The sequence below is a fragment of the Zea mays genome, chromosome 10 (assembly GCF_902167145.1).
Source record: "Zea mays cultivar B73 chromosome 10, Zm-B73-REFERENCE-NAM-5.0, whole genome shotgun sequence".
NCBI lineage: Eukaryota > Viridiplantae > Streptophyta > Magnoliopsida > Poales > Poaceae > Zea > Zea mays.
In genome coordinates this window covers 11,311,584-11,334,810 of record NC_050105.1, presented here as the reverse complement: position 1 = coordinate 11,334,810, position 23,227 = coordinate 11,311,584, and the positions used below count along the sequence as shown (strand labels likewise).

General features: G+C 43.5%; 1 pseudogene; it reads left to right on the top strand.

Annotated features, from left to right (window-relative positions):
* Nucleotides 1-1,008: 1,008 nt before the first annotated feature.
* Nucleotides 1,009-14,073, top strand: LOC103640854 (inositol-3-phosphate synthase-like; annotated as a pseudogene).
* The last annotated feature ends 9,154 nt before the right edge of the window (nt 14,074-23,227 follow it).

The window sequence follows — 23,227 nt, the reverse complement described above, 5'->3', positions numbered from 1 at the left end:
GCACAGAGCCTCTTCATCATCTAGCTCATCAAGATCAACTTGCTCTACTTGAGAGCCGTTAGTCTCATCAAACACAATGTCACAAGAAACTTCAACTAGTCCAGTGAACTTGTTAAAGACTCTATATGCCCTTGTGTTTGAATCATAACCAAGTAAAAAAGCCTTCTACAGCCTTAGGAGCAAATTTAGATTTTCTACCTCTTTTAACAAGAATAAAGCATTTTCTACCAAAGACTCTAACAATCTGGTGCGCCAGCCACGTCACCCAACCGTTAGGGTTCGACCGTTGGAGCTCTGACATGTGGGGCCACCAGAAAGTCCGGTGGTGCACCGGACAGTCACTGTTCACTGTCCGGTGCGCCTTCTGGCGCTGCTCTGACTCTGCGCGCGTAGTCCGCGCACTGTAGCATTGTCAGCCGACCGTTGAACTCGACCGTTGCGCTGGCGACCGTTGCTCCGCTTGGCACACCGGACAATCCGGTGCTACACCGGACAGTCTAGTGAATTATAGCGGCATTTCCAGAATCCCGAAGGTGACAAGTTCGGAGTTGATTTCCCTGATGCACCGGACACTGTCCGGTGGCACACCGGACAGTCCGGTGCGCCAGACCAGGGCAGCCTTCGGTTGGTTTTGCTCCTTTTTATTTGAACCGTTTCTTGGACTTTATATTGGTTTGTATTGAACCTTTGGCACCTGTAGAACTTATAATCTAGAGCAAACTAGTTAGTCCAATTATTTGTGTTGGGCAATTCAACCACAAAAATCATTTAGGAAAAGGTTTGACCCTATTTCCCTTTCACCGATCCATAGCTCGTGCTCGTCTTCTCCGCCGCTGCCACAACCACAAGCAACGCTGCGCACAGCACCTTCACCGGCAGCAGGGGCCACCTTAAGCACAACGCCGACCTCTTCATGTGTCGCTCTCCCTGTTCGAATATGACATCCGAGGGTTCGATTCAGTATCAAACAGTGGCGGGATCACGGTCGTGGCGTCGAAGGCGGACACGATGACGATGCGGATGGTGTCCCGCAGGGGTGTCGTGCAGCTGGTGCTCGTGTCGGCCATCGCCTGGTCATGCTTGGACTTGTCACTCTCGCCTTCCACCTCCGGCCATGCATCTCCCCCGTTGCCTTCCTCTCAGGTCAGCCCCGCGGCTGCCCATAGATCCACTGTGATTTGCTTACCTCTTCTGTTGGCAGTATACTCTATCACCTCCGGCCATGGAGCATCGGTCGTCCTAGCTAGGCAGGCACAGGAAGGCACACGATACACCACAAGCATGGATCCTAGTTGTGTCTATCTGATCAATTCTAGGTGTGTCCTACTTCTTCCTACTTATTAATTTGTGAACTTTAGAAAGCTTTTTTTATCTTCCTACTTAACTCAGGTATGTGCTTTAGTCTCCCGAAAGCTTTTTTTCTTAGAAATTACAAGAGCACACCAAGTTTTTTGAACTTTAGATCCTCACAAAATTACTGGAGCAATATTTTTACCATTTAATTGGTGAATGCAACGTTTAGTCTGTAGCAGTGTCCTACTTCTTCCTACTTATTAATTAGTTGATGGCTACTTCTGTATGACTTAACAACTTATATGTGAGAGGGCTAACGAGACAGAGTTGAAAACCCTGCATCCATCCAATCTGGACATACAGAAAAGTTGTCATAAAGAAAGACACTTGTCCAGGAAAAATGTTTTATTGATTGTCCTGCTGTTCCTTTCCCCGCTAAATAATGTATCAAGTTAAAACTTAGCTGAGATAATGCCAACTTAAGCTTTTCCATGTCGGCATATGTGCTTCCCACAATCTTCGGATGATCTTTTTTATTATAAGAAATAGTAGGAGGATCATGTAATCGGCAACGACTGATGTTCAAGTAGGATTTGGATTCGGTTCGATTGCGGTTGGTTCTCTTGTTTTTCCTTAAGAAAATCATCAAATGCATCCTATTGTTGATATCATGGAGATCCATAGCCTTTTGGGAACTTAGGCTACCGAGTCGCTATCATCTTTCAGTAGACCTGCCGAGGAGCGATCTCTGTCCAATTATCAGCCAGTGTCAAATGCCCTGCTACTTTCTGATTCCTTTTGTTTTAGTACATTGTAACTAGCAGCTTTTAGATTGCATTTGTGTACTTGTCGCTCCACAGATAGCCCACATGAAGCTATTGGGTATGGCCTTGGTGGCTATTTTAGCGTTGCAAGGCAAATTTTTGACATATTCTGTTGATCAGTTGCCTGTTAATATGTTGATTTGCAACTATATAATTTATAAAAGATGATAGTTCCTGTGGTACCCTAATTCCTTTCCTGAGGCTATGCTGGCTCAACTTTGTCATCTGCTTCTTCAGAATTTTCATCACGAGGCTGGATTTTGGGGTGCAATGACTTCAAATGTAACCTTCCAGTCAAGAATGTGCTAAGCAAGAAATTTATGGTGAAGAAAGAGGTGACTAAATTATTACTTTTAAATTTTCTTATGTAATCAAAGCAAACAGCTAATTGATATGTTTAGTTTCTGTTTTACTAGGTATATCCTTACATGCCTTCTATTTTTTAGATGAAACCAAATTAGTGCAGCAAGAATCAAACCAAAGGTATTGTATTCGTATCACCTTCGTGGTCATAGAGGATCTATCCACAATATCTTTCTCTAACTGTATTAATGAAATGCATGTGATACAATGTAGTGAGTTATATTCAGATCAGCACTAATTTTTTTCATGCAATGTAATCCAAACACTCTTTTAAACAGTAGACTCGGTCTACCATGTTGTGATCCTACTTGCAAGTCAAAAGGTTCTCTGGTGAACTGAAAGGTTCTAGCATCTTTGGATTACACTGGGCAGTACTGACTGACGGTGGTGCTAACTGGTTGTAAATCCTCAAACTTTTGAGGTCTTGTTTTCATGACCAAGTTGAACTATTGAACTGGTTTTCAGGTGAACACTGACGACCTTGTGTTTGGAGGCTGGGACATCAGCATCATGAACTTGGCAGATGCCATGACCAGGGCCAAGGTGCTGGACATTGACCTACAGAAGCAGCTCAGGCCCTACATGGAGTCCATGGTGCCACTTCCCGGTGTCTATGATCCGGACTTCAACGCCGCTAACCAGGGCTCTCGTGCCAACAATGTAATCAAGGGCACCAAGAAAGAACAGGTGGAGCAGATCATCAAGGATATCATGTATTCAGCATTGATGCTAACATGCCTTTGTGCAATTAAAGAAGTGTCCTCAGTGCAACCTAACATGCCTTTGTGCAATTAAAGAAGTGTCCTCATTGCAACCTAAAACAAAGAAATACTGCTATGAATTTAGTACATATACATATATATCAGAACATATTGTTTCACTGGTGCATGTAGAGGTCTCTATGGTATGTTAAACAATTTGACATTGTATACAGTAACCACTCACACTTCCATGAGGACTCCACAAAGAACTAAAACTACTTAAAAGTTAACAAACTATCCACGATTAATGATGTATTTCGGTGGACATGGTTTGGGAATCTAGATTAACAAGGTTGAAGCAACATGGCTCACTGGTATAAGTAATTCGTTATAGAAGCTATGGCTTATATGTAGCCAATGAAACATGGAGTTTAAGGAGAAGAACAAAGTGGACAAGCTAGGTAATCGTACTGTGGACTACAAACACTGAAAGGTACAGCAATGTATGCGCTGGTCTCAACGACACAATGGAGAATCTGCTGGCATCTGTGGACAAGAACTAGGCGGAGATCTCGCCATCAACACTATATGCCATTGACTGTATCACGGAGGGGGTGTCGTTCATCAATGGGAGCCCCCAGAACACTTTTGTGCCTGGTGTGTTTAGTTTGGTGTGTTTGCAAAGTTTTATGGTGTTGCATTTCTGTTCAAAGACTTATTATACGTGTTGCATGTTTGTAGGGCTGATTGATCTTGCTATCAAGAACAACTGCCTGATCGGTGGTGACGACTTCAAGAGTGGGCAGACCAAGATGAAATCAGTCCTAGTTGAATTCCTAGTTGGTGCTGGAATAAAGGTACAATTTATCAATGAAACCTGATATCCCCCCTTCGAAATGTTTTTGGCAGACGGCATACTTACAATAATTCTTGCATATGTTCATTGAGAGCACCTAGAGGGGGGTGAATAGGTGATCCTATAAAATTCAACACTAATAGCCACAAAACTTAGTTATTAATGTTAGAACGGCTAAGTAGCTTGAAACGAGCTCTTGTGAACACAGACAATCAAAGAGAAAGCACACAAGAGACACGTGATTTTTATCCCGTGGTTCGGCCAAGTAACACTTTCCTACTTCCACGTTGTGGCGTCCCAATGGACGAGGGTTGCACTCAACCCCTTTCAAGTGATCCGATGATCAACTTGAATACCACGGTTTTTCCTTTCTTAGTCTTTCTCCCGTTTGCGAGGAATCTCCACAACTTGGAGCCTCTCGCCCTTACAATGATGATCACAAAAGAAGCACAGAAGTAAGGGAGGGGAGAGCAACACACACAGGACTCAAATCACAGCACAATCACGCACACAAGTCACAACTTGAGCTCAAAACACAACCCACGGAGTTCACAACTCAAATGGAGCTCAAGTCACTATCTCAAAGAATCAAATGTGCGAAGTTGGAGTCTTAGAATGTTTCTAGTAAGCTTCGGTGACTCCTCCATGCGCCTAGGGGTCCCTTTTATAGCCCCAAGGCAGCTAGGAGTCGTTGGAGGCCAACAAGGAAGGCTATCCTTGCCTTCTGTCGGGTGGCGCACCGGACAGTCCGGTGCGCCACCGGACAGTCACTGTAGACGGTCCGGTGCCGATCTCCTTCCTATTCTGGCGCAGACGACCGTTGCATCTCCGGGCCAGATGGCGCACCGGACACTGTTCGGTGCACACCGGACAGTCTGGTGCCCCCTGCCGACCGTTGGCGCGGGCCACGCGTCACCCGCGGATTGCGCGGCCGACCGTTGCGCTGGCGACCGTTGGCTCACCGGACAGTCCGGTGAATTATAGCCGTACGGCGCCGATTTTCCCGAGAGTGGCCTGTTCACCGGAAGCCAGCCTGACGCACCGGACGCTGTCCGGTGCACCACCGGACAGTCCGGTGTGCCAGACTGAGCTGAGTATTGGCTGCTCCGAGCCAAGACTTTTTGGTTCTTTTCTTCTTTTCTTCTCGATGTTTCTAGCACTTAAATAAAACATATTAGTACTTAAAAACTATGTACTAAGTTTAGAAACATACCTTTTCTTCGATTTGCACTTCTCTGTTCATTTAGCACATAAGAACTTATTTAAATGTATTGGGCACTTAATCACCAAAACATAATAGAAATTGCCCAAGGGCACATTTCCCTTTCAATCTCCCCATTTTTGGTGATTTATGCCAACACATCCAAAAGCAACTAAAAGAAGTGCATCATCACTACAATTGAGAACAACATTATATTTGCACAAATTTTGACATATTTGTATCATTCTTTGCCACCACTTGGTTTGTTTTTGCAAATCAAATTCATTTTCCTATCTCTAAGTCAAACACACTTGTTTAGGCACAAAGAGAGATATTCCAATGGAAAATTGATCAAGTGCCAAAAACTCTCCCTTTTTCCCATAATCATAAATTCTCCCCCACAAGAGACCAAATTTTGCAATAAAAGTATTTTGGACAAATCAAAAATTCTAACTCTACTATTTTCAAAATTCTCAAGTGGTAGCTGATCCATTTGCTTTGGCCTTAATTTCTCCCCCTTTGGCATCAAGCACCAAAACGGGATCATTTTTTGGCCCTTTAACCCCATTGCCTCACCAAAAATGTCAATTAAGAGCAAAAAGGCAATGAGAGCATAAGAATGAACTTGGAGGTGAGTACACTAATACCGGAGTGCAGTGGAAGTCTTTGCATGGTCCAAGTTCACCTTTTCCCTTTCAATGCACCTTTGAGACTACATCAAGTAACTCAAACACAAGGGTTAGTCTCAAATGGTCAAGTTGTAGCACTTCTCCTCCTAAATATGTGCATCATTCACACATGGACTTGTGAGGTCCGGGGATCCCTTGCACAACGTGAGCACCATAAATAAGAAACAAATTTCATAAATGCATAAAGTAACATGATCAAAGGCATAAAACACATGTATGCTATAGATCAATCCAAGTTACGCGAATCTAAGACATTTAGCTCACTACGCAGCCTGCAAAAGGTTTTCTCATCTAATGGCTTGGTAAAGATATCGGCTAGCTAGTTCTCGGTGCTAATATGAAACACCTCGATATCTCCCTTTTGCTGGTGGTCTCTGAGAAAGTGATGTCGGATGTCTATGTGCTTAGTGCAGCTGTGTTCAACAGGATTATCCGTCATGCGGATTGCACTCTCATTGTCACGTAGGAGTGGGACCTTGCTGAGATTGTAGCCAAAGTCCCGGAGGGTTTGCCTCATCCAAAGTAGTTGCGCGCAACACTGCCCTGCGGCAACATACTCGGCATCAGCGGTGGATAGGGCAACGGAGGTTTGTTTCTTTGAACTCCAAGACACCAGGGACCTTCCTAGGAATTGGCACGTCCCTGATGTACTCTTCCTATCAACCTTGCATCCAGCATAATCGGAGTCTGAATATCCAATTAAGTCAAAGGTAGACCCCTTTGGATACCAGATTTTGAAGCAAGGCGTAGAGACTAAATATCTAAGAATCCGCTTAACGGCCACAAGGTGACATTCCCTTGGGTCAGATTGAAATCTAGCACACATGCATACGCTAAGCATAATATCCGGTCTACTAGCACATAAATAAAGTAATGACCCTATCATAGACCGGTATGCCTTTTGATCAACGGACTTACCTCCTTTGTTGAGGTCGACATGTCCGTCGGTTCCCATAGGTGTCTTCACAGGCTTGGCGTCCTTCATCCCAAACCGCTTGAGAAGATCTTGAGTGTACTTTGTTTGGGAGCTGAAGGTGTCGTCCTTGAGTTGCTTCACTTGGAACCCAAGGAAGTAGTTCAACTCACCCATCATTGACATCTCAAACTTTTGAGTCATCACCCTGCTAAACTCCTCACAAGACTTTTGGTTAGTAGAACCAAATATTATGTCATTGACATAAATTTGGCACACAAAAAGATCACCATCACAAGTCTTAGTGAAAAGAGTCGGATCGGCTTTCCCAACCTTGAAAGCATTAGCAATTAAGAAATCTCTAAGGCATTCATACCATGCTCTTGGGGCTTGCTTAAGTCCATAGAGCGCCTTAGAGAGCTTAAACACATGGTCGGAGTACCTGTCATCCTCAAAGCCAGGGGGTTGTTCCACGTACACCTCCTCCTTTATTTGCCCATTGAGGAAAGCGCTCTTCACATTCATTTGAAACAACCTGAAAGAGTGGTGAGCAGCATAGGCTAATAATATTCTAATAGACTCTAGCCTAGCCACAGGAGCAAAATTCTCCTCGAAATCCAAACCTGCGACTTGGGCATAACCTTTTGCCACAAGTCAAGCCTTGTTTCTTGTCACCACCCCGTGCTCGTCTTGTTTGTTGCGGAACACCCACTTGGTTCCCACTACATTTTGCTTTGGACATGGCACCAGGCTCCAAACTTCATTTCTCTTGAAGTTGTTGAGCTCTTCCCGCATGGCCAACACCCAGTCTGGATCTTGCAAGGCCTCTTCTACCCTGAAAGGCTCAATAGAAGAGAGAAACGAGTAATGCTCACAAAAGTTAGCTAATCTTGAGCGAGTAGTTACTCCCTTGCTTATGTCACCTAGAATCTGGTCAACGGGGTGATTCCTTTGAATCGTCGCTCGGACTTGATTTGGAGGGGCCAGTGGTGCTTCTTCCTCCATAACTTGTTCTTCTTGTGCTCCCCCTTGATCACGTGCCTCTTCTTGAGGGACCTGATCATCATCTTGAGTTGGGGGATGCACCATCGTTGAGGAAGAAGGTTGATCTTGCTCTTGTTGTTCTTGTGGTCGCACATCTCCAATCACCATATTGCGTATTGCGGCCGTTGGAACATCATCTTCATCTATGTCATCAAGATCAACTTGCTCTCTTGGAGAGCCATTATCTCATCAAATACAACATCGCTAGAGACTTCAACCAAACCCGATGATTTGTTGAAGACCCTATACGCCTTTGTATTTGAGTCATATCCTAATTAAAACCCTTCTACAGCTTTGGGAGCAAATTTAGAATGTCTACCTTTCTTCACCAAAATGTAGCATTTGCTCCCAAATACACGAAAGTAAGAAACATTGGGTTTGTTACCGGTAAGGAGTTTGTAGGAGGTCTTCTTGAGGAGGCGATGCAGATATAGCCGGTTTATGGCGTGGCAGGCTGTGTTCACAGCTTCCGACCAAAACCGCTCGGGTGTCTTGAACTCTCCAAGCACCATCCTCGCCATGTCGATAAGCGTCCTGTTCTTCCTCTCTACCACACCATTTTGCTGTGGTGTGTAGGGAGCGGAGAACTCGTGTTTGACTCATTCCTCCTCAAGATACTCCTCAACTTGTAGGTTCTTGAACTCGGACCCGTTGTCGCTCCTTATCTTTTTCACCTTGACCTCAAATTCGTTTTGAGCCCTCCTTAGAAAGCGCTTTAGGGTCCCTTGGGTTTCTGATTTATCCTGCAGAAAGAACACCCAAGTGAAGCAGGAAAAATCATCTACAATTACAAGACCATACTTACTTCCCCCGATGCTAAGGTAGGCGACGGGTCCGAAGAGATCCATGTGAAGAAGCTCCAGAGGTCTTGATGTTGTCATCACATTCTTGCTGTGATGAGTGATTCCCACCTGTTTTCCTGCCTGACAAGCTGCACAAAGTCTGTCTTTCTCGAAGCAGACATTGGTTAGTCCTAACACATATATGCATGTTCTCCCTTTAGAAGTTTATGAAGGTTCTTCATCCCAACATGTGCTAGACGGTGATGCCACAGCCAGCCCATGCTAGTCTTAGCTATTAAGCATGCATTTAGATTGGCCCCCTCTTTCGAAAAATCAACTAAGTAGAGTTTGCCGTCTAATACACCCTTAAACGCTAATGAACCATCACTCCTTCTAAAGACAGAAACATCTATATTTGTAAATAGACAATTATAACCCATGTTACATAATTGACTCACAGACAATAAGTTGTACCCGAGCGATTCAACTAAGAACACATTGGAGATAAAATGCTCGGATGTAATGGCTATCTTTCCCAATCCTTTAACCTTGCCTTGGTTCCCATCTCCAAAGATGATCGAATCCTGGGAATCCTTGTTCTTGACGTAGTAGGAGGTGAACATCTTCTTCTCCCCCGTCATGTGGTTTGTGCATCCGCTGTCGATAATCCAGCTTGAGCCCCCGGATGCATAAACCTGCAAGGTAATTTACACTTGGGTTTTAGGTACCCAACTCTTGTTGGGTCCTACAAGGTTAGTCACAATAGCCTTTGGAACCCAAATACAAGTCTTATCTCCCTTGCATTTGGATCCCAACTTCCTAACAATTACTTTTTCATTCTTACAAAAAATTGCAAAAGAAGTATTGCAAGCATGGTAAATAGTAGAAGGTTCATTGCACACTTTCCTAGGCACATGATGCACAACATGATTTCTCTAGGCTTACCATGCACAAAAGTAGAGCTAGAGGCAATCATAGCATGTGAATTAAAGGCATCATGACTCCTATTATAATGAGTATTTCTAGAAAATTTTCTATCATAAATGTAAGCATGACACTTTTGAGAACTACTAGCCATAGGAGCCTTCCCTTTCTCCTTGTTGAGAACGGGAGCCTTATGGCTTGTTAAGTTCTTGGCTTCCCTTTGAAAGCCAAGCCCATCCTTAATTGAGGGGTGTCTACCAACGGTGTAGGCATCCCTAGCAAATTTTAATTGATCAAAATTAATTTTGCAAGTCTTAAGTTGAGCATTAAGACTTGCCACCTCATCATTTAATTTGGTAATAGACATAAGGTGTTCATTACAAGCATCAACATCAAAATCCTTACATCTATTACAAATACTAACATGCTCTACACATGAACTAGATTTATTTGCTTCCTCTAGCTTAGCATTTAAATCATCATTTACACTCTTTAAACTAGACACAGTTTCATGGAAAGCAGATAACTCAGAAGATAGCATTTCATTCCTTTTAATCTCTAGAGCAAGAGATTTTTGAACACTAATAAACTTATCATGCTCTTCATACAAAATATCCTCTTGCTTTTCTAAAAGTCTATCCTTTTCATTTAAAGCATCAATTAGTTCATTAATCTTTTCTACTTTAGTTCTATCTAATCCTTTAAATAGACTAGAGTAATCTACTTCATCATCGGAGGAATCCTCATCACTAGAAGTAGAGTACTTAGGGGAATCTTGAACACTCACCTTCTTTTCCTTGGCCATGAGGCAAGTGTGGTGTTCGTTGGGGAAGAGCGAAGACTTGTTGAAGGCCGAGGCTACCAGTCCTTCATCGTCAGAGTCGGATGAAGAGCAGTCTGAATCCCATTCTTTACCAAGGTGCGCCTCGCCCTTTGCCTTCTTGTAGACCTTCTTCTTCTCCCTCTTCCCATGCTTTTCTTGTTCCTGGTCATCATCATTATCGGGGCATTATGCTATGAAATGACCAGTCTTACCGCATTTGAAGCAGGAGCGCTTTCCCCTTGCTTTGTTCTTGTTGGGGTACTCCTTGCGTCCTTTCAATGCGGTCTTGAAACGCTTGATGATAAGCGCCATCTCATCTTCGTTGAGGCCCGCGGCCCCCACTTGTGCCACCTTGCTTGGTAGTGTTTCCCTATTGCTGGTTGCTTTGAGGGCAATGGTTTGAGGCTCGTGGACGGGTAGTGGACCGTTTAGAGCATCGTCCACATATCGAGCCTCTTTCACCATCATGTGCCCGCTCACAAACTTCCCAAGAATCTCCCCGAGCGTCATCTTGGTGTACCTGGGATTCTCACGAATAAGGTTGACAAGATGGGGGTCAATTACCGTAAATGACCTTAGCATTAGTCGGACGACATCGTGGTCTGTCCATCTTGTGCTCCCATAGCTTCTAATCTTGTTGATCAGGGTCTTGAGCCTGTTGTATGTTTGTGTTGGCTCCTCTCCCCTGATCATCGCGAACCTTCCCAGCTCGCCTTCCACCAACTCCATTTGGGTGATCATGGTGGCGTCGTTTCCCTCATGTGATATCTTGAGGGTATCCCAAATTTGCTTGGCGTTGTCCAAGCCGCTCACCTTGTTGTATTCATCCCTGCATAAAGATGCTAGCAAAACAGTGGTAGCTTATGCATTGTTATGAATTTGCTCATTAATAAACACAAGGTTATCCGTACTGTCGAAATGCATTCCATTTTCAACTATCTCCCAAATACTAGGATGGAGAGAAAATAAGTGACTACGCATTTTGTGACTCCAAAAAGAGTAGTCTTCTCTATCAAAGTGTGGAGGTTTACCAAGAGGAATTGAAAGCAAATGAGCATTGGAATTGAACGGAATACGAGAATAATCAAATGAATAGTTTTGATTAACCGGTTTCTTTTTAGACGAGTCATCGTCGTCGTCGTCTCTTGGTGAAGAAGATGAGGCGTCGCTGTCGTAGTAAATGATCTTCTTGATCTGCCTCTTCTTCTTTCCATCCCTCTTCTTGTGACTCGATCCTGAGTCAGTGGGCTTGTCATCCCTTCGCTCGTTGAAGAGGGACTCCTTCTCCTTGTTGTTGACCACCATCCCCTTTCCCTTAGGATCCATCTCTTCGGGCGATTAGTCCCTTACATGAAGAGAACGACTCTGATACCAATTGAGAGCACCTAGAGGGGGTGAATAGGTGATCCTGTAAAATTCAACACTAATAGCCACAAAACTTAGTTATTAAAGTTAGAACGGCTAAGTAGCTTGAAACGAGCTCTTGTGAACACAGACAATCAAAGAGAAAGCACACAAGAGACACGTGATTTTTGTCCCGTGGTTCGTCCAAGTAACACTTGCCTACTTTCACGTTGTGGCATCCCAATGGACGAGGGTTGCCCTCAACCCCTTTCAAGTGATCCGATGATCAACTTGAATACCACGGGTTTTCCTTTCTTAGTCTTTCTTCCGTTTGCGAGGAATCTCCACAACTTGGAGCTTCTCGCCCTTCCAATGATGATCACAAAAGAAGCACATAAGTAAGGGAGGGGAGAGCAACACACAAGACTCAAATCACAGCACAATCACGCACACAAGTCACAACTTGAGCTCAAAACACAACCCACGGAGTTCACAACTCAAATGGAGCTCAAGTCACTATCTCAAAGAATCAAATGCGCGAAGTTGGAGTCTTGGAGTCTTAGAATGTTTCTAGTAAGCTTCGGTGACTCCTCCATGCGCCTAGGGGTCCCTTTTATAGCCCCAAGGCAGCTAGGAGCCGTTGGAGGCCAACAAGGAAGGCTATCCTTGCCTTCTGTCGGGTGTCACACCGGACAGTCCGGTGCGCCACCAGACAGTCACTGTGGACGGTCCGGTGCCGATCTCCTTCCTATTCTAGCGCAGACGACCGTTGCATCTCCGGGACAGATGACGCACCGGACACTATCTCGTGCACACCGGACAGTCCAGTGCCCCCTGTCGACCGTTGGCGCGGGCCACGCGTCACCCACGGATTGCGCGATCAACCGTTGCGCTGGCGACCGTTGGCTCACCGGACAGTCCGGTGCACCACCGGACAGTCTGGTGAATTATAGCAGTACGCCGCCGATTTTTCCCGAGAGTGGCCTGTTCACCGGAAGCCAGCCTGGCGCACCGGACACTGTCCGGTGCACCACCGGACAGTCCGGTGTGCCAGACTGAGCTGAGTATTGGCTGCTCCGAGCCAAGCCTTTTTGGTTCTTTTCTTCTCGCTGTTTCTAGCACTTAAATAAAACATATTAGTACTTAAAAAACTATGTACTAAGTCTAGAAACATACCTTCTCTTCGATTTGCACTTCTCTCTTCATTTAGCACATAAGAACTTATTTAAATGTGTTGGGCACTTAATCACCAAAACATAATAGAAATTGCCAAGGGCACATTTCCCTTTCATTCATGCAGCCCACCTCGATTGTGAGCTACAACCACTTGGGAAACAACGACGACATGAACCTGTCTGCCCCTCAAACATTCAGGTCCAAGGAGATCTCCAAGAGCAACGTGGTGGATGACATGGTCTCAAGCAATGCCATTCTCTATGGGCCCGACGAGCATCCCGATCATGTTATTGTCATCAAGGTCTATTAGCTAATCTTCCACCTCTTTAAAAAGCTGGCACATGCAGCAGTTTAAACGTAGATTTACATTAAAACTTGCCACTCCTTTGCTGCATGCAGTATGTGCCGTACGTGGGAGACAGTAAGAGGGCTATGGACGAGTACACATCAGAGATCTTCATGGGTGGCAAGAACACCATCGTGCTGCACAACACCTGTGAGGACTCGCTCCTCGCCGCACCGATCATCCTTGATCTGTTGCTCCTGGCTGAGCTCAGCACCAGGATCCAGCTAAAACCTGAGGGAACGGTAAGAGCCCACCAAGTGAATAACTCGAAGCATGCTAGGTGATTCAGCGCTTCAGCACCATCATCTAATGTCTCTCTCATTATGCAGGACAAGTTCCACTCCTTCCACCCGGTGGCCACCATCCTTAGCTACCTCACCAAGGCACCACTGGTAAGCCTTTTCGCCTGCATTAATTCTGGCATCGCTGCACCGCATCTTGCTCTAATCTAGCCGCTAATCTTCTCTTACAAAACCTGAACGACAGGTTCTGCCCGGCACACTGGTGGTGAATGCTCTGGCAAAGCAGAGGGCGATGCTGGAGAACATCATGAGGGCCTGTGTTGGCCTGGCCCTAGAGAACAACATGATCCTGGAGTACAAGTGAGTGAAGTGGCGTGGCCTGCAGCTAGATATGCAGGAGGTTGCACGAAGGGAACTAGAGAGGCGAGATTAGCTGTGGGATTGTGTTGGCTTCTCGTGTTTTCTTTTGCGTTTTTTCCTGGTCATCGTTGTCGCGCTGTTGTATTTTATTTGTTGGACCCGTAACTATCAGGGCTCTCCTATTCTCTATGACTTATTAAGGTAGTAAGGGTAGTAAGGGGTAGGCTGACATTCTGTGTTCTGCCATTCTCATTCTCTGTTCTACCTTTCTCATTTCCCTAGCTAGCACTACACCACATGTGTGTTTATGTCTATATCTAAAACAGTAAAAACATCTACTACATGTTTCTCGAAGCCCACCTGCTACCATTGCACAATGTGTAGTAGTAGATAAGTATCACCGAGATTCTTGAATTATATTTTTGGATGGAGGGAGTAGTATTTAAAGAAGAGCCTTGCATGCAATTTTTTTGTTTGAATAAGTTTTTTAGCTTAAATTCCTTTTTTGCATGTGTGACATTTATTCTCCATAATATTTTTTTCATGGATCTAACTTGTGAGTTATTTTCATAAACCAACGCCAAAAATGAATCCATATTTCTTACTTGGAAACCCCGAACAGATACCACTAGCAGGAGGCGCTCGCGTTGGCGTCATCAACGACGAGAAGAAGCTTGGCGACTGCCAGTTCGACCTCTGTAAGCAGTCGTACGTGGTCGCATGTGTCGCTATGTATGGCAAGCTCCGGCGCAGCCGCTGCTTGGACGTGATCCAGAGCGGCTGCATTGTGTTATCCATCGTCAAACAGGGGGACCTCATAGTCTTCGCCAACGCCGGCGACTCTCGGGTTGTTCTAGGCACCGCATCCGACGATGGCGCCATCACATCGTCCAGCTCATCATCCACCTGAAGCCCAACCTACCACGTAAGTCGCTACTGACCGACCATGAATTCTTGTGCGCTGGAACGACGGTCGTTGCTAACGTTGTGTGAGTGTCCTCGAACAAGATGTATGTAGAGGAGTAGCACATCCGATGGTGCAGCTGCCAGGTGTACTACCTCGCTGATGAGCCCGGGGTGCACTTCGTTTGGCAGCCCAGGCAAGAGTCATCGGTACTCGCCATGTCGCGCGTGTTCGACGACTACTATATTAAGGACCGTGGCGTCATCTCGACGCCGGAGGTGACACAGAGGATGACCGACAGCAATGACCACTCGCCATCTTCGAGTAGCTTTTGTGCCGGCTTGCCTTTAATTCTCTTCACAAATACACACTTGCCTTTTTGTTTAAGTAAGCGTGTATGGTGGTGCGTGCCTGAGACTGACGATGTATGATGGAACTTCTAACGGCAGGTGTGGCACGTACTCTCCAATGATGAGACAATGCAAATCGTGGCATATATCGAAGTCTGTATGATAATGATGGTTGAAATGTAATAGTGAAACAGCTAAATTAAAATAACAAAAAATTATGTATGGCCAGGATCACAAATGTATTATGAAGCATTTTCTTATAATAATATAAGACATATTTTTGTATATAAGTTATCATGATACTATATTTTTGTATATAAGTTTTCTTATATATATATATATATATATATATATATATATATATATATATATATATATATATATATATATATATATATATATATATATATATATATATATATATGAGAGCTATAAATAAGCACCGGCAAAGTCAAAATACTAAAGAAGATGCAGATAAATTAAACTGACAATGCATGTTCACAAACTTGTTTGCTCGCATGTTATATGATAAACATGGCTCACCCCAAGCCAACTGCAGGCAAAAAAAAAATGCATTGGTGCAATCAGAAACAGAAGGGCAGCTAGGGTAATCACTAATCAGTCCAGTTGACATGATCCGTGTGCAAGCTTAGGGCGACTCCAAGAAATGAATCACTACGTCATAAAAGGAAGTTCGTTCATACAACGACGCCACAAGTGGATAAAACGCGGCGCAACTGCTAAACCTAACAACGAGGCGCCCATACAAAATTGGAACGCTCCAAAACAGAACATTAAACATACCCTTGTCAAGGCGACGGTGGCCGTGGCATATAATGTAGGCGAGGCGACGGCGGCGGCGTGCGGAAGATGGCCGGGGCTGGGCGCCGTATCCATGTCGAAGCTCGTCCGCTAGGGCAGTGCTGGCCGGCCGCGCGGATGGATGGTGGGGGCTCGGCGCGACTCTATATTAGGAGCTCCGCTGTGTGCCTCCATGGGAGCATGCGGTAGAAGTTGAGTCTCATATACTCTGCTCGTTTATTGCGTGAGGAGCAAAAGTATCTCCTAATCAACAAAATACACATGGAGATGGATTAGAAAAGGTAGCAATTACTGAATGTTAGAAAATAAAATAGACATAAAGATTTACGTGAAAAAATCCTTCCAATATCGAGAAGCAAACAACCACAATAGAAACAGATCCATTATCAACCGCAGAGTAAAAGTTACAAAGAGGACCTATATTTATAGGGGTACATGAAAACATAATTATAGGTATATTCTAAATATATATAAAAGGAATTAGAGGCATATTCCAACAAATCTCCCCTTAACTCTAAATCCATAGATATGTTTTTCAAACACCACTAGGATACTAAATTTGAATATTAACCAAGTCTAAGTAATCATTAGACTTGAAACTGGAGCACGACTTCATATCATCAAAATAACCTCTCTTCTGGAACGCAATAAAAACAGCTTCAGCATTAACTGTTGAACATTGTAAGTAATAAAGATTATTCAAACGGTTGCCTTTCAAGATAATACGAATATCACGTAAATCTTTGTATTTATTTTATTTTCTAACAAGTGGTATGAGAGTAAACAACCACGAGAAAACAGATCCAATATCAACCGCAGAGTATAAGTTACACAGAGGGCCTATATTTATAAGCGTAAAGGAAAGCATATTCCAAATATATAAAAGGAATTAGAGGCATATTCTAACATTGTAAATGACAGCTTAATCAATTAGAAGAAGATGTTTGTGGTCCCGTCTTGAAAATTTTATTTTTAAGATGGCATTATTATTATTGCGAAGCGCAGTTCTTGTAGTCCCAAAAATACAATTAATTGTCTCTCCCTGTCCCTGTTAACCAGAGTGTTGCCGATGATGAGGATCTCGCCCGATTAGGAAGTCGATCTGATCTGATAATCCAGCCATGCATGATGCGGATTCTGGGTGAGGAGCTGGATGGAAGAGCTCGCGGGCACTTATCATCCTCTTCCAGAAAAGAAAAGAAATTTCTTATATATGAAACGCGGTACAAAACACGGCTTCTAGGGCTATCCACGTCGACATTTATTTTTTCAGCCGTTAGATTCACAATCGAAGGACAAGCAGACGCGATGTCGTTTCTATCCTCCACAGATGACGCGATGTTTCCAGAAATCGCTTCTTCTTTCCTTCCTCTGGGCGTCTCTCTCCCGAGGCTACGGGCCTACGGCTTCGATGTTAAGCCAGTGGAGTTCCTCCGCGGCGGACGGCGATGGCGGAGACCACCTGCTTCTCCGTGTCACGCCCACAGATCTCGGCTGCCACGGTCTCGCGCTTGCCGACCCATGCGCCCGTGCAAGCACGTGTTGGCCAGCGCGGCCGCGTATCATGTGGTGGCGCCGCTAGAGAAGCGTGCAGCCCACCGCGGCGGCGTTCTCTTCCAAGCGTCGTCCTGGCCAGAGGAGGAGGGGGAGGAGCGCGCGAGTGGGCCACGGCCATAAACTCCATCCCTTCTCCTTCTCAAACACCATCGCCGTCACCGTGCCGTCGCGGGCTGGAGTCCTATCTCCCTCTCAAACGTCGGCACGCGGTGGATCTGCAACCCATGCCGGGTGGAGTTCCTTCCCCTGCTTCAAGCTAATTCGGTTTTTCCCTCTCATCCTGTCAGTTTTCTCTTTGTTGGCATTTTTGGTTCTCTGCTGTGAGGTTTTTTGAACGTGATTTTGCTCGCATCTGTGATTTGTGTCTCTGTGTTCATCGTTTGATGAGGGATTCGATGTCAAATTCATTTGAGTCGATGACAGGAAATCATGCAAAAAATCAAACACATACCTGTAGAATTGCGTTGGATTGGGTTCCAAAAAATAATGAAGGAAAAAGGAAAAACAAATCTGATCCGATTTTGTGGCCTTCATGCTTACTAACTTCGTTTTTAAGAGGCTCCAGGAAAATGTAATTTTGGGTAGGGTTTGTCAAGCGGTGGTGCCTGAATGTATCTTCTCCTGTCACCTCCCTCCTTTCACAATAGAGTTATTGGGTCTACCTTTACTGGGTCTACTCCTGGATCCTGCTCTGTTTAATTATCCTTTTTTGTGCCAAAGCAGCCAAACCGCCAATCACCACAAATTGTAGATTAATGTTTCCAGCATTAGCTTGCTGCTCCTAGTTCCATACCTGCAATCAGTTGCAATACACCATGTTTTGTACTACCCCCTCCTCCCAGTTAAACTTTATAACTAAATGAAAAAGTGTAGGAGACAGGAGTATTGACAGTGAGGACCCCTTGGAGCATGTAATTGACGGAACATCTAGCGAGGAGGAAGTATGGTAACACAAACACTTTATATTAGTCATTGTTCACTTGAAAATTGAAATACTCAACAGATGTTTCTTTTATCCTGGAATAGGATGCTACTCAAATCCACTTGAGTTTGGTGAACAAAGATGAGAACCAGCAAACTATGGCTGACCTATTTCAAGAAGTTTTTAATCCAACAAACATGGATGGTGCCATGAAATCAATGAGATCAACGGGGTATAATAATCTCGAATTCTTGCCAGTTCTTATTGAAATGACCATTTGCACTGGAATTCTGATTATTTATTAGTCTTGCTCTGTGGCAGAGCTGGTAACTATGGAAGAATGCAACAGATTATGCAGATGGAGAAAGATTGGCATGTGGAATTCTTGAGACAGTATAGCACAGAGCACAGTTATTCAGGTGGTGCTGTTGGTAGCAGTTGGTATAACTTAATGAAATGACGAGAAAAAAATTCTTGTTTTTCTTACCCTCAGTTCCTTTCCTATGATACAACTAACAAAATGAAATGGTACATTCAGGTATCTTTAAAACCTTTTCACTTCCAAATTAGAATAATATCATGCTCAAGAGGTAGAAATGTTTGGACAACACCGTCTAATGAACATTTTCTGATGTTTTTTTATTTTAATAGTAACTATTGGTGACTGACTTCTTTAAAACTATTTGTGTTGTACTTGAAGCATCTTCTACACCGCAGAATAGCTTTGAAGAGTTACAGTCTCATATAAAACAGGTAATTTTGTACTAATTGTTTTCTTTATTTTCCCAAAGGTGTGCCACTTCCATTAGTATTTTTCCAGTGCAGACGATTGAAAACTACTGTTTTACATCACCTCTCTGTCATAGGAATAGTTTACTACTCTAATGCTCATTCTATTAACATTGACAAAAATATATATCACTTGAAGACAGGTATGTATTTCAATCCTCTAGATTTATATTCCTTTATTTATATATACAAAATAGGTAAGTTTATACCATTTGTTTTCTTTTTAAAAAAGAAAAGGTATGACACTTAGATTAGTATTTTTCCCACTAGAAACGGTTGAAAACTGACAGGAAGTGTTCCCCGTCACCTCTCTATCATAGGAAGAATTTACTGCCCTACTACTCATCCTATTAACTCTGACAAAAAAAGATCTCACTTTAAGATAGGTACATATTTCAATCTTAATTCTAGATTTATGTTTCGTTCTTTTTCTCCCCTTGCTCTCGACATATGAACATTTTTACTCCATTGGTTGTTCTATTTAATTTAAAAATGCGCCATAAAATATGTGTTTTACTATTAAAAAATTATATCCCTTCACTTTTGTATTAGTTATAGAATTACAATTATTTTTTCTTTTCCCAAAAGTTTAGAAATGTTTTAAGCGAACTATGGATCTTTATGTTTATGATAATGTGTGCATAGCTTAGCCCCCCAATATGAGGATTCCAATTGTCTACAATGGTGGGAGAGATCTTCAACTATTGTTTCGGGCCCTCGAAATGATGACTTGGACTCTCTTATTATCCTAGGAGCCTGGATGGTTTGGAAGCATAGGAATAGAGTGGTGTTCGATAGAGTTTCTTCCAACCTCACTCTTCTTCTGGAGTCTGCCAATGAGGAAATCGAGAAATGGCAAGATGCAGGAGCCAAGGGGTTATCCTTTCTGGTTGCTCCAAGCCATATAATTTAGGGTGGTTGGATCCTTCATGGATATTTTCATGTGCTCCTGTTGTTGGCCTCCGTAAGGAGTGTATGTACCCCGGGCGTCTTTCGGCCTTTGTATTCTTCCTCTTTAATATAGTGGGGCGCAGTTCTGTGCTTTTCGGAAAAAAATAATGTGTGCATCTATTCAAGTCTCTTGCCATTAAGTGATTATAAAATATGTTTCGTTGTTCTTAGCTTGATATGTGGAAAGGTCTTTTTACCTCTTGATCATCTATGTATGCCTTAATTCATATACACCGAATAATCTTTACTGTTAGCTATGATTTTTTATCAAAACTATCTTCAAGTGCAAGTGCATCTAACATCAATTCGTTCAAATATTTTATTAAAGCAGAAAATAATACCTACTCTATTCTCTACGTACATCGCGCGCGGGGCGCGCGTCATGCACTAGTGATACGACGACAGCGGTAATAAGCACACGATGATGGTCATGACGATGGCTCTGATCCAAATGTGATGGACCCTATAGAAGCATGCATAATATTCCCACGAGTACTTTCGGTCGGGACGACTCTATTCAGTCCTGCCCTCAGGACCCTGTTGGGTTTGTATAGTCTAGGTACCGTATAATAAAGACGAATATTATATATATATATAGATATAGTATTTAGAGCCCTGGGCTCTCTCTAACTATTGGAAGCCCCGACCAGCAACCGACCAGGTGCGCAGGCTTTTTGGCTCACTGTACCACCTACTTACGTCAATTATAACTACGTGTTATGCTTAATCGTGTTACGGTTTACACACTTTTTGGTATGCGCATATTGTACACCGCTTCCTGTACTATCATATAAAACCGACCGTGACGACTGTTTTTGCCCGAGAGGACTAGGGTTTCAGCTGCGGCGGCTGTCGAGCCCCATTCCCGGATCTGAAGCACCTCAAACCACCGCTCTGCCCCAGATCCACCAAGCTACTGCCTCCTCGGCGCCCCTCGGCCAGCTAAAGGGACCTCCTCGGCGCGCTCCTTTGCCGCCACAGGCGCCGCCGCACGCCTCCATGCCTCCGCCCCAGCGCCTGCCGCGGCTGGAGCAGGAGGCGCCGTGCCGTTCTCGATCCAGGCGCCCAACGAGAAGATCGAGATGTACTCGCCGGCCTTCTATGCCGCCTGCACCGCCGGAGGAATCGCCAGCTGCGGCCTCACCCACATGGCTGTCACGCCGCTCGACCTCGTCAAATGCAACATGCAGGTGAGCGGGCAGCGGCCTAGATCTGTGTCCCCCGGTACTCCACGAGCTTTTTTTTGGAAATCTCGTGCGGATCTGTGGTGTTTGGTTGGTTGGGAAGCCAGGAAGGTTAGCCGTAGGCTTGAGATCTCAATTTCGTCTCCGTGATGTGGATGTTGCAAATCTAGCCACATCCTGCGTGACTATGCGTGTAGATTTACTTCCTGTGTGCATCGGTAATTCGGTTTCCTTTCCACTTGTGAGATTCGTTGGTTCAAACTTGTGCTTGATGTTTTTTTTAAAAAAAATAGTACTAGTTTGGTAGTTTGCTAGCTTAGTAGCTTTTGTGTGGATTGCTATAATGCAGGGCTTGTTCTGACTGCTTAAAGTAGGTTTGTGAATGCGTGGCTAGACCTGTGACTAAATTTTTGCTACCAATATAGTTCTGGAAATTAGTTGGAAAATATGACAATTGCATGTAGATTTGTAATTTGAAGTACTATTATACGATTTCAAGTTATTAAATTTAAACCTTCTTTTGTAATAGTGCATACATATGCTACACTCACCTCCACCAGCATTTAGCATCATTGTATTATCATAAAACCATAATTTCCAGGTAGTATTTAGTTGTGCTAGTCTATTAGGTGAATGCTTTTAATCATTATACCATTTTCTGTTCAGCTTTACTAAGGAAAGTAGTGACTCGACTCGTGAATAGCTGAACAAGACTGATCTCAGTATGCTGGCGAAAAAATGGTGAATTAGAGTAATCAATCATATTATCTTCCATATTTGCATATAATTATACTTTTTGCAGGTGGTATTAATGGAGAAAGATCAGAAATAGCTGAAATTGAAGCAGCATCAACAAGTGAAGCTGCTCGGCTTAGAGCTGCTCTCCGGCGTGCTCCACCCAGCGCTTTTCGGGAACCTCACCAGTCTTTTGAACGGTAAGATTTGTTATTCTTTAGTTATACAATTTCTAGTAGAGACAACTTAAGTATTACAACTATGTGTTAGGGATTCAAGAAAAAGAATAAATTTTGTATTCAGCATATGTGCATAATAGGGCTTTGATTCTCAAGTCCTGCAATATTGGAAGTATGCATAACAGAGTTTATTAAAAAAAGAAATGTCCTCACTTGCTGGCAGTTTGTCCATTGTATTTTTGTAAATTAAGGTTATTAAAGAAAGAAATGTCCTCACTTCCTTCAAAAAATATAGTATCTCATGGGTTAATTTATGATATTAGCACTTGCTACGGCCTATAGGGTTTATATAGGTTCACAACTTCTTATTGTCCACTAGACTTCTCCAGCTGCATTGTTTTATAAGTGACATAAACTAGCTAATTGTTGTCACTTAATTACTCCTCCATTTTCCCTATTGATTAAACTGGTATATAGGTTCATGGATTTACTTAGGCTTATTCTGACGTGTCTTTATGATTTATACAGGCTTACACAGACCTGTTTTGATAAGAGCCGAGCAGCGATTCTTCAATTTCGGACCACGACCTAGCTAAAGGCTAATGGTTCCAAATGTCTGAAGTACCGAAGACAGGGCTAGCTCCTTGTTTTTTTGTCATGTCAAATAAATCGTGTATGATTGCAACAATATTGGCAAAATATCGTTGTGCTTTATATTTTGATGTACCGTGAACAAAACAAGTGCCCTATGAGACCATCATGATTTATGCATTTTCAAACTAAATTTTACGACACTTCTTGTTGTATTTTATGCTTCCATTAAAAACACTCTTACTGTGTTTTACGCCAAATTTATGACACTTTTTGATGTGTTTTACAGCAATCTCTTTGCGAAATGAGATTGTGCGCGTGTTTTATACTAAATTTTGTACTCATATACGCTGTTTAGCTCA